Here is a 12193-nt window from a genome sequence, read left to right on the forward strand (position 1 = left end):
TGTAACGCCGTTATTCCCATCACTGCTGCTAACAGGTGAGTCTGTTACCTGGACTGGACTGAGTGAGCTGCTGTGTCACAGCTTTATCAGTGACACACTCAGCATCCAGATGTGTGTGTGTGATATGTCATAGTGCTTGAAACACACATGAAAATATATTAAAGGTTGATTCTTTTTTTTCTTGTTTTTGAACAGCTTATTTTTGATCAGCAACAACGAAATGTACGTGCTGCCTTTAGGTGCACCTGGTAAATTCAGGAATCTCTACTCCAAACCACAGCAGGTTGTTTTAAAGGCTTTTCTGGGTTCATGTTTGTTTGTTGACATAAACATGTCTGTGATCGCTGTGTTGTTCTTTTAGATGCAGTATTTCATACAATACAATATAATTTTATTTATATAGCACATTTAAAAAACCACAGGTATGCCAAAGTGCTTCACAGAATGAGTTAAGAGCAATAATAAATACAAATATAAAGCACAAAATACAAAACACAAATAAAATATACTAATAGGCGGGTGACATAACTAACCAATAATACACCAGGCATAATAGGCACGACCCGAAAGGCTGAAGGTTAAAACATTATAAACATTAACAAAGTGGTAAAGATAAGTTCCAGTACACTAAAAATGTGGGCTCTAGGAGGTGGGGAAAGCAAGGCTAAACAAGTAAGTTTTTAATCGAGATTTAAAAGATTGAATTGAATCAGACGCCCGAATAGCTAGGGGGAGGTTATTCCAGAGGTAGGGTGCGACAGCGGCGAATGCGCGGTCACCTCTGGTCTTGAGCCGAGATCTCGGTCGCACCAGGAGCATTTGGCCTGCTGATCTAAGCGCTCTCCCAGGGATATAAAAGCTGAGGAGATCATTAAGATAGCTTGGCGCGGTGTTATTTATGATTTTAAAAGTGAGCAATAAAATTTTAAAATCAATACGAAATTTAATAGGGAGCCAGTGCAGGTCGGAAAGAACTGGAGTAATAGACTCAAACCTGCCAGTTCTAGTTAAGAGACGCACAGCCGCATTTTGAACGAGCTGCAGTTTGTGAACAAGGGCAGAATGGAGACCAGTATAAAGGGAATTACAATAATCTAACCTCGATGTAACAAAGGCATGGATAAGTTTCTCCAGGTCCTTACGTGGTATGTAGGGCTTGGCCTTAGAGATTAGACGTAGTTGATTGAAACTTGATTTAACTACGGAGGACACATGTTTGTCCAACTTGAAGGAACTGTCCAAGCAAACACCCAGGTCCCTCACAGTGTCAGAAAGGGAGTCAGCAAAGGACCCAAAAATACCAGTTAATTCAGCCCGAGAGAAGGGAGTATCAAAGTATCAATCTTATCATTTAAAACAAGAGAATTGCTCAGTAGCCAGTTTTTAACTTCATTCATACAATCAAAGAAGTGTTGCAATGACGACGTGACATCCTCAGCTAGTTCAAAATAGATTTGAATGTCATCCGCATAAAAGTGAAAAGAGAAATTGTATTTATCAAAGAATTCATGTAACAAGAATCACAACAATAAAGTAAGTTTAACAGTTCTAGTGCTCATGCGTCAGCTAGCATGCAGCCTGTTTCAGTTGCTCCTGCTTTTACCCTTTACTCTAATTTTTTCTTACTTACTTTCTTACTTACTTACTTTCTTTACTGTAATTTCCTTTTTTTTTAACACTTTTTTCTTTGTCCTTTACTGAGTGTGTTCATCTGTTTGGTTAACTTTCTTTTCAAATATGTGGGTCTAGAGACTTCTTGTTCTGCTGTTACTGTCATTGAGGAATGGGACCACAGTGCAGCAGCTACACGCCACATGGTTTGTTTACTCTAGAGATCAGCTGCCGGTGTCTCAGATTAACTGGAGACGGTCAAACAGATGTGTGACAGACTTTAAGGAGCTGCTACCAACAAACCAGCAAATAAACACTGAATATTTCATGTGTGACATTTGTGAGTTTACCTTAAACTCAGTCCATCAGTCTTTTTGCTCTTGAACAATAAAATATTAAAAACTGTCTCGAGTTTATTTGGTGATGTTCTCGTGCACGAGGCGAAAACAGCAAACAAACGTCACAGTAAATCTTTCCAGCTGATGTTGGGCATCCTCCACCTGCTGAATCCACTTCAGCCTCTTCCTGCTCATGTTCCTGTTTAGAGGCACAGTCAGTCTGTACAATGGAGAAAACTGAACACAGGAATATTTGGATTTTCCTTCTTTTTCTCTGCTCATGTTCAACTTGTCTGATTCAAGCTGGGAATATTTATTAGAATTCAAAGTTAGACTGAAATAAAGTGAATAATATTATTTTATTATTACGATGTAGCACATGGTTCAACTTGTCTGATTCAAGTTTGGAATATTTATTATGTGTTAGAAATGTTCTTCAATCAGCTCTTTTTACTTTCTTACATTTCACCGCCAGTACTTTTTTAACTTTTACTTGAGTAAAATGTTGAATTAGTACTTCAATTTTTACTGGAGTATTTTTAACAGTAGTATTTTTACTTAAGTACAGAATGAAGTTCTCAGTCTGCTGTGCATCTTTAGACACTGAGTAAACAGTAAATGGCCTGTATATTCACACACTTCACACTCTTTTAAGTAAAAGAATAAACTATTTAAGTTGGGTATCACTAGGTTTTGGAATATAAAACAAAACTGCTTGTACATACATGTGGTGGATGAAACAGCAAACAAATATCCAATTGCCCGTCAGCAGACGTTGATGCTGATGGAACAGACCTGAAAGCTATACAGTGGGGTTTAGCAAAAGTGGAAGTTGAAGAAAGTGTGACTCCAGTACCTTAGAGTTTTCAGTTTTGTTAAGGGTTCAAATATAGAGGAGGGATACAGGAGAAATCCAAATAACAACACTGGTCCGGGAAGGTTAGGTAAAACGATGATTTAATGAACACACGCGTGGGTAGATGTACACTGCAAAACATCAGCTGTAGATCTCTGCCCAAAAATACGCAAGCAGTTGTTTTATATCATCAGGGTATTATTTATGATGCCCCCACATGCGTCAAAGCAGATACATCACACTTACATCACAAATGTTCTGTTAACGACCTGTGACACAGTTAAAAGAACATTTTCTTCGCCTCCTAGCCAGGTGCTTCCTGTTGATCTTCTGACTCTCGCTTATCTCTGGAACATCAGAACACGTCCTACAACAAACTATCACTTATGCAGGCACAAAATGCAGTTGCAAGCTTGTAAAATATGCCTGAACTCTTACCTAGAAATGAATCTACCTACTATGTGTGTGTGTGTGTCTCAACCTCAAATGCACTCTGCCTCACCTCGCCAACCGCCCATGACCTCTCAGAGAGACAGAAGCCACTCTCATATATGTAATAAGCTAACTGAAAGTATATATGTAATATATTGAATAAATGTTTTAACCAAATGCCACTACTCAAAGCTTAATAAAAGATATAAACAAATAAAAGATAATAATGAATACCATGATATAAGTGTTTTATAAGCGTGTATGCAATCCTTCCACAGCTCTTTGTCCCTTACACAATAGATTGTCTGGACATTCTCGCTAGCCAAAGCTTTTGACCTTCAATTAATGGACTGAGCCACAACTCTTTAATAAGCACAAAAATGCAATGTGTATAAAATGATTACAGTTGCACCTGCAATGAAAGATTATTATGTGATCATGATAACACCTGTAATATAGACTTTAATGTAATGTCAACAGCTTCAACAAATAGTTGTTATGTGGCTTTAATGCAACGATAATGCTGATAATAAAATAGCAGTAAAATAATTTGTTCAATCCCACAATTTACAACAAAATATTTAAAGGACAGTGAAACACAGATCCACTCCTGCAATAAGATTAGATAGCGACTGGTCTCAATCAACATACAGCTTTTCAGTCTGCAATTTAAAATGAGGCCATTAAAAAATACTTTAGTAGATATTGGTTATAATTATCCATCACAACATTTAGAATTTAAATTTTAACCATTTTTAGGGTATAACTGGCTGTTTTTGACTACTTTTGATTTTACCTCTACATTTCACCTTTAAAACTGTTTATCTCGCCTTGTTTGCTCTCATTCTTCTCAGCACAACCTCACATGTTTGAATTTACTGTTATTTTTTCCATTTTAACATACTGTATTAACACAACTGATCTAAATTCAGAAAAAAACATAAAATCATAGTAGAAAAAAGTAATTTGTCACTGTAAAAATGAATCAGTTTTATAGCTTAAAATGCAAATATAAATTGTAAATATATCGTAAAATTTTAAAAACCTATGCACAAGTTGTGCAACGAACAAAGTTACATGCAGATATTTACCTAAAATTGCAGCAAATGTATTTTTTATAACTATTTACAGAACAATACAGGGGTTCTTCATTAAATAAGAAGGCACACAAATGATTTGTACCACTGCAAAAATAGTTTATGTCCACTATAAGACAGAGGAGAACAGCACAAGGATAAACTTGCAGGTCTGACAGCAGGAGGTGTATCATTCCTCCCGTTTCCCAGCTGGAGACAGCGTTTACACTGTAATCTGCATTTGTGACATTCATTAGAGCCCTCATTGACACATAACATACAACAACCAATACACAACACACTAACTACACAAACCACCAAACAGCTAAGACAGTAAATGAGAGCAGGTACACCAAGGGCGTAGATTTGGTTTTGGCATTGGTGGGGACGGATGATTCAATCACCGAACCCTGCTGTTTCTTTTTTTTTTTTCCTTTTTGTCTTTGCTTCTTGATAAAAAAAAGAGAAATGTACTTGCCTACATATGCTATTCTACCTGCTTTTAAACCATTTACATTTACAATTCATAGTTTTATATGTGAATTATATAATGTTAAATTACAAAATACATGCAGTCTCACATGTGCACCACCAAGTCATCATCCAATTTCACCTGTGATCTTGTGTCACCATTACTCTCTGAGCTTTGTGTTGGTTCTTCTGTCACCTGACAAATAGGACATACATGACAATAAGAATAAAATGGGCAGCTGCTTCAGTGTTTCTGTCAATTTGTGCAGATCTTGACTCATCGGTAATGTTTGTAGGGTGAGTGCATTTTTAAACTGTGCAAACTGCACTACAAGGTGGAATATTTGCAAAATCATGACTACCTCATGATATTTTGTCTCAAAAATTAACCCTATGAATATGTCAGTGCTATTAAGATGAAATTATTGTGTCACCAACATTTTAACGTTAGACGTAAAATTTTAACAGCCTCTGTAAACTAATATCCTGGTTTACTCGAGGCTGCTGTTTTCTCTGACAGTTTGAATCAGCTACTCTGAGACTGAGATAACTAATAGTGCTGCCTGTTGTGCAGTTAGTTTCCAAAACACGTTATTCATGGTTACATACAATTTTAGACTGATGTGGGCCAAAGCCTAGCATAGCTTGTAACGTTATTATGACGGACACATTTTATGAGTGAACTTGACTTTAAGTGACTTACAGGTTTCTTTGAAAAATACTTTCTTATATCCAGGTTCTTCCTTTTTGCTGCCATCCTCCTCTCCTCCTTGCAGGTCCTCGCAGCGCAGGCTTGCTGCTGCTAAAACTAAACAGAGCTCCCTGAAAGGCACAGCCAATCACATTGGCCATACTTGTCACATGAGGTAGGACTCCAGTAGAGAACGTAATTTAACTCTTTCTGCACTGCTGGGCGAATGAGACGTTGACAGATCTTTTTTTTTTTTTCTTTTTATCGGTTTTGTTTTTCTTTACTCGAACAGATCAAATTATTGGTGGGGACATGGCCCTTCCGTCCATACCAAATCTACGCCCTTGAGGTACACGGATTCTGCACAAAGACGTAAACACAAAGCGTGGACCCGCGGATCAGAATCAGTGAGATGTCGCCTTTCTCACCTGACCGCACGGACACGGTCGGGGCTGAAAGCCGACAGCTCGCTGATTCTGATGTGTCGGTGGGTGTGCGCTTTGTGTTCACGCCGTTTTTGCGCTGATTCTAAAGCTCTTAGTTTTATCTCTCTCCAAATGATATTAACATAACCAGAAGCAAAAGAAGATCCAAACTACGCTTCACATAAACATCGTCATGAATTCCCTCTGACTTTTACTGTTTTGCTTCCACCACGATAAAATCACACTTCATGCACAGCTCTCTCTCTCTCTGTCTTAGTGTAGATTACAGAATTACAGATTACTGCAGATTACAGAATACATGCCCTAAAATGTATTCTGTAACGTATTCTGTTACGTTACTCAATGAGAGTAACGTATTCTGAATGCTTTGGATTACTTAATATATTATCATGCTGTTTACAACTACATGAAAGTGATTTATTACTATTACTGAAGGTCCGCAGCTCCGAACCAAAATAAAGGGACCCAAGATGGCGCCGCGTATGGATGCCCTGGTACTTCAGTGCGTTACTTCTGTTTTGTTTTTGTGCATAACTTGTGTGTCTGGGCACTCCTCTGGATATTCTTACACCAGAGAAGAGCTTCTTAACTACAGGACTACAACGCCTGTGGATTTACTTCAATTTTTGTCGCATCTGCGGCAGATTTACTACAGACCTTGATCAGGAAAGTGAGACGCCGAAGAAGAGGAAGCGAGCGGGCGCACTCGCGTGCGCCTGAGGAGACGCGGACTCGAACTGCTCTTCCTGGGATCTTCCTTTCCAACGCACGCTCACTCAGGAATAAGATGGACGAGCTGGCCCTGATGAGAAGCATGAACAGAGATTTTGCCTCCTCCTGTGTCTTATGTTTTACTGAGTCGTGGCTCTGCGAGGACATCCCGGACTGCGCACTCAAGTTGGAGGGTTTTCATCTGCTGCTTGCAGCGGACCGGCAGGCCTCTCTCTCTGGTAAGACCACAGGTGGAGGTGTCTGCTTCTACATAAATAGTGGCTGGTGCACGGATGTAACAGTGATTGCTCAGCACTGCTCTTCCTCTCTGGAATACCTTTTTATTCACTGCAAACCGTTTTATTCTCCGCCGGAGTTTGCTTCATTCATCTTGGCCACTGTTTACATCCCGCCAGATGCGGATGTGCAGGCAGCTCAGTGCGCCCTCGCGGAGCAGATACTGCACATGGAGCAGACATTCCCGGACTCTCTCATTATTGCTCTTGGGGACTTTAACAAAGCCAATCTGAGCCAAGAGCTTCCCAAATACAAGCAGCATATTAAATGCCCGACCAGAGAGGAGGACATTGGATCACTGCTACAGCACGATCAGCGGGGCCTATCGCGCGGTGCCCCGCGCTTCACTAGGACTTTCTGATCATGTCATGGTCCACCTGATCCCCGCGTACAGACAGAGGCTGAAGCTCTCCAAACCTGTCGTGAGGACTAAAAAAGTGTGGAGCAACGAGGCTGTGGAGGAGCTTCGCACGTGTTTGGAGTCCACAGACTGGGGCACAATGAAGGCTGCTTCTAACAGCTTGGACGAGTTTACGGACACTGTCACCTCCTATATCCACTTCTGTGAGGACAGCATTGTGCCATCACGCACCAGGGTGAGTTATAACAATGACAAACCCTGGTTTACTCCTAAACTCAAAAAGCTGTGGCTGGAAAAGAGAAAGGCGTTCAGAAGCGGAGACAGGGACTGCTACAGAGAGGCCAAGTACAGGTTTAGCAAAGAAGTGGACATTGCTAAACATCAGCACTCTGAGAGGATGCAGCAGCAGATCTCAGAGAATAACTCGGCCTCTGTGTGGAAAAGTTTTAGGAATATCACTAACTACAAGCCTAAAACCCCCCACTCCACTGACGACTTGCTCTTGGCCAACACCCTTAACGACTTTTACTGCCGTTTTGACGAGCCATCAAGCAGCCTTCACACCTCCAACGGCCCCAACAATAGAGACACTTTGGACACTCATTCCCCACCTCTCCCCCTCCATAGAGCCATCACCACCATCAAACACTTCATCTACAACACCTCCTCCACACCCCACACCAAGGAGGATTTCACACCACCTTCTCCCACCACTACTCTTCATATTCATGAAGCAGATGTGAGGAAGCAGTTTAAGACTCTGAATGCTCGAAAAGCTCCTGGCCCAGGCGGTGTGTCTCCTGCCACCCTCAGACACTGTGCAAACGAGCTGGCCCCAGTGTTTTCTGGCATTTTCAACTCCTCACTGCAGGCATGTCATGTGCCTGTCTGCTTCAAGTCCTCTACCATAATCCCTGTCCCCAAGAAACCAAGGATCACTGGACTAAATGACTACAGACCTGTGGCTCTGACATCTGTGGTCATGAAGTCATTTGAGCACCTGGTTCTCTCCTACCTCAAGACCCTCACGGCCCCCTCCTGGACCCCCTGCAGTTTGCATACAGAGCCAACAGGTCTGTAGACGACGCTATCAACATGGCTCTACACTTCATCCTGCAGCATCTGGACTCCCCAGGAACCTACGCCAGGATCCTGTTTGTGGACTTCAGCTCTGCCTTCAACACCATCCTTCCAGACCATCTCCAAGGCAAGCTTTCCCAGATGAATGTGCCTGATCCCATCTGCCGGTGGATCACTGACTTCCTGACGGACAGGAAGCAGCATGAGAGGCTGGGAAAGAATGTCTCGGACTCCCGGACCATCAGCACCGGCTCCCCTCAGGGCTGTGTTCTTTCTCCTCTACTCTTCTCCCTGTACACCAACTGCTGCACCTCCACCCACCAGTCTGTCAAGCTAATCAAGTCTGCAGATGACACCACCGTTATTGGACTCATCTCGGACGGGGATGAGTCTGCCTACAGAAGGGAGGTTGAATGTCTGGTGTCCTGGTGCAGCCACAACAACCTGGTGCTGAATGCCCAGAAGACAGTGGAGATTATTGTGGACTTCAGGAAGCACACAGCCCCACTCCCCCCATCATCCTGACTGACACCCTCATCACCTCTGTGGACTCATTCCGCTTCCTGGGTACCACCATCACCCAGGACCTGAAGTGGGAGCCCACCATCACCTCCGTCACAAAGAAAGCCCAGCAGAGGATGTACTTCCTGAGGCAGCTGAAGAAATTCAACCTGCCAACACGGACGATGATGCAATTCTACACCGCAATCATCGAGTCCATCCTCACCTCCTCCATCACCGTGTGGTACGCTGGAGCCACTATCAGGGACAAACTGAGACTGCAGCGTGTTGTGCACTCTGCTGAGAAGGTGATTGGCTGCAAACTCCCATCTCTGCAGGACCTGTACACCTCCAGGTCACTGGGGCGTGCAGCTCGGATCAGTGGTGACCCTTCTCACCCTGGACACAGTCTGTTTGACCTGCTCCCCTCAGGCAGGAGGCTCCGGTCCATTCGCACCAGAACCTCTCGCCACAAGAACAGTTTCTTCCCCTCTGCTGTTGGACTCATGAACAATAACCACATGACTGTTCCCACCACTAACACATGACCCTACACTGTGTTCACTGCATCATTCCATGTTTGGCACTGATCACCACCTGCACTCATGTACATATCTATCCTCTTAGCACTTTTAATTCTTATTTTTATGTCTATTTAAGAGTTGTATAACAGTATTTTTGCACTAAGTACCGCAACAATTTCCTAATGTTGTAAACCTTCTCAACATTTGGCAATAAAACCCTTTCTGATTCTGATTCTGATTCTGATTCCGGCTAATACGTCGGGTTCCGTGTCAGGGCTCGTAGCCGAAAACTAGCTTTACTTTGTTGTCTAATTCAACTTTGCTAGCGAGAGACAGAGAGAGGCGTTGAAAGGCTGCTCCAACGGAACTTATTGTTTCGGAGGAAAACACGAACACAGTGTACAGTTGAGTCTTAATAGCTTACTTACAACTGGGCTCGTCAGGCACTCTTCTTGGCTGCAGTGGTTATTATTATATTTACATTCTTCCAGCTCCCGTTTCTGCTCCGTAACAGCTCGGACTTCCTTTCTCTCCCTCCCTCGCTCACAGACACATAACGGGTATGGTAGTCCATTCTCCCTGCAGCACGGACTACACTGCCCATCAGGCTACATTCTTTAGGCCTATGCCTGTAGCATTCTGCCTATTAGCTTAGCACAACAACAAAAAGGCACTCTCTCACCCAGGAAACACACAGTCGCAGAGAGAACATGCGTCACCCTGTAACCATGGCAACCGTAACGCTGCCGCCTGGAACAACAGAACATAGCTGTCAAACAAAACCCAAACAGTCCTGACCCGCGACAATATGAAACAGGAAAATACTGCCGTGTAATCCATTTATTTCAACAAAGTAACTGTATTCTGAATACCACCTTTTTAAATGGTAACTGTAACGGAATACAGTTACTCATATTTTGTATTTTAAATACGTAACGGCGGTACATGTATTCCGTTACTCCCCAACACTGTCTGTACTTCAAGAACAGTTTCCCGTCTAAAAATCTGTTTTCTGCATTATTCGCTTGCTTGTTACGCACAAGTCTACCGTTGTTTACAGCGCTGTCGGCAGCTGGTTTTTTTCCCCGTTTTACATACATAAGAAAACCCCATTTCTGCCGTTCAATCCGGTCGTTAAGTCTGACGTCACTAGCCGTGTCTGGGCCTAAACTCCGCTGCAGGTCCATATATCAAACGATCATTATGGCATTACTGAGAGTTGAAAAACTGTCTAAAGTCTTTCATCTTTAATAAAATGATCAACGTTCTGCTCCACCAGGTGTAACAATTGAGTTTACATCCAGGCATCCATGAAAACGGAATTTATGGCATTTAACGGAGTTAGAAGTTAGCAGGAAGTTAGCTCGCTAGCTTCTATCTAAATACAGTATAGCATGTCCTGACTGGGTTTTGGAAACAAATTAAAACGTACAGCTCTGTTATCACTTCCAACATAAATGAAGACAGAAAACTAAACAGCAGTGACGTTTGTAGGGTTACTGAAGTTTGGCTAGCTGGTATATAATGATGTGCTACGTGACCGCTAGCGACACAGCTATGTTAGCATAATATAAACAAGCTAACTTCTTTTCCACTCGATAAAAGTTAACGTGAGTGTTCTCGGTGGTCAGGAACAAATGTAATCGCATGACAGGATGCTGTAAAAGGACTAAACTTCAGCCAGGAGAACAAGTGAGATAATCCATCCACAATACGAGGTTAGTCATTCATATACTGCTGCATGGGCTGGGCTGTAGTTACATCCTAAGGTTTTAAAAACTGGGAGGGAGGTCAACAGTGATCCCTGACTGTTTTAGGAGCTTTTTGAGATTAAATAGAAGAAAATACAAAACATTAAACATGTTAACAACACAAAAGCCATATTAAACGCAGACTACTTTAGGCCCGGAAGTAGGATTCGTCACGTCATCACTGAACAACCGGATACTGAACAACTTTAAACTTAAAATTATGCAAAATGCAAAACGCCTGACGTGTCTCTAATAAAACCGCTGTAACATCAGAGGTAATGTTCATATGTTGATTAATGGTTTTCTTTCGTTTTTGATGTACTGCAGAATATTTTTATAAAATCCCAGGCCAGGAAACAGCATGACATGAACACTGACATGAACAGGGGAAATGTTTGTATCTGTATCTGCTGAATACACTCAGTGATGGACAGTGTTGCCAACTCCTCAGTAAGGAAAATCGCTATTGGCTGTCCTAAAAGTCGCTAGAAGTCGCTAAATGACGTCATCACCTAATTTGCATAATTGGTCACGCTAATATAATTGTAACCTATGTTGTTGGAGAGAGAAATAACATCGTGGAAGAGACATAAAGTGAGTAAAAAACGTCCTAAATGCATTTAGAGTTTATTTAGAACTACAATTAAATTGCTTTTAGCAATTATTGTTTTTTTAATGTCACAATTCCAACCCTGCTACTTTATCCGGGCTTGGACCGGCAAAAGTGACCCGAAATAGGCACTCTGGTGGAGTTACTTTGTGTTTGTGTGTGTTTATAAGTAGTTTTAAACCTTGTGATCCACAAAACAGCATAAGAGTAAAAGATTAAAAGAAGAACTGACTGCGTTACAGCACCCGCTGCTTGTTGAGAGTAAAAGCGATCTGGCGCTTTCACGTCTTTTTTTAGCGACTTTTTATAGAAAAAAAGTCGCTAGGGGGTCTGAAAACTCGCTAAATATAGCGACAAAGTCGCTAAGTTGGCAACACTGGTGATGGAGCCTCAGAGGTCACACAGGTCAGATCTACCGTCAACCTTTAGGGATCTCC

The 12193-nt window shown here is 42.0% G+C and overlaps 1 protein-coding gene across 1 annotated transcript in view; it reads right to left on the bottom strand.

Annotated features, from left to right (window-relative positions):
- Positions 1-12193, bottom strand: part of LOC120438625 — a 335811-nt gene that overhangs the window by 280157 nt on the left and 43461 nt on the right. The gene's annotated exons all lie outside the window — the stretch shown is intronic.

Source organism: Oreochromis aureus, linkage group 3 (assembly GCF_013358895.1).
Source record: "Oreochromis aureus strain Israel breed Guangdong linkage group 3, ZZ_aureus, whole genome shotgun sequence".
NCBI classification, from domain to species: Eukaryota; Metazoa; Chordata; class Actinopteri; order Cichliformes; family Cichlidae; genus Oreochromis; species Oreochromis aureus.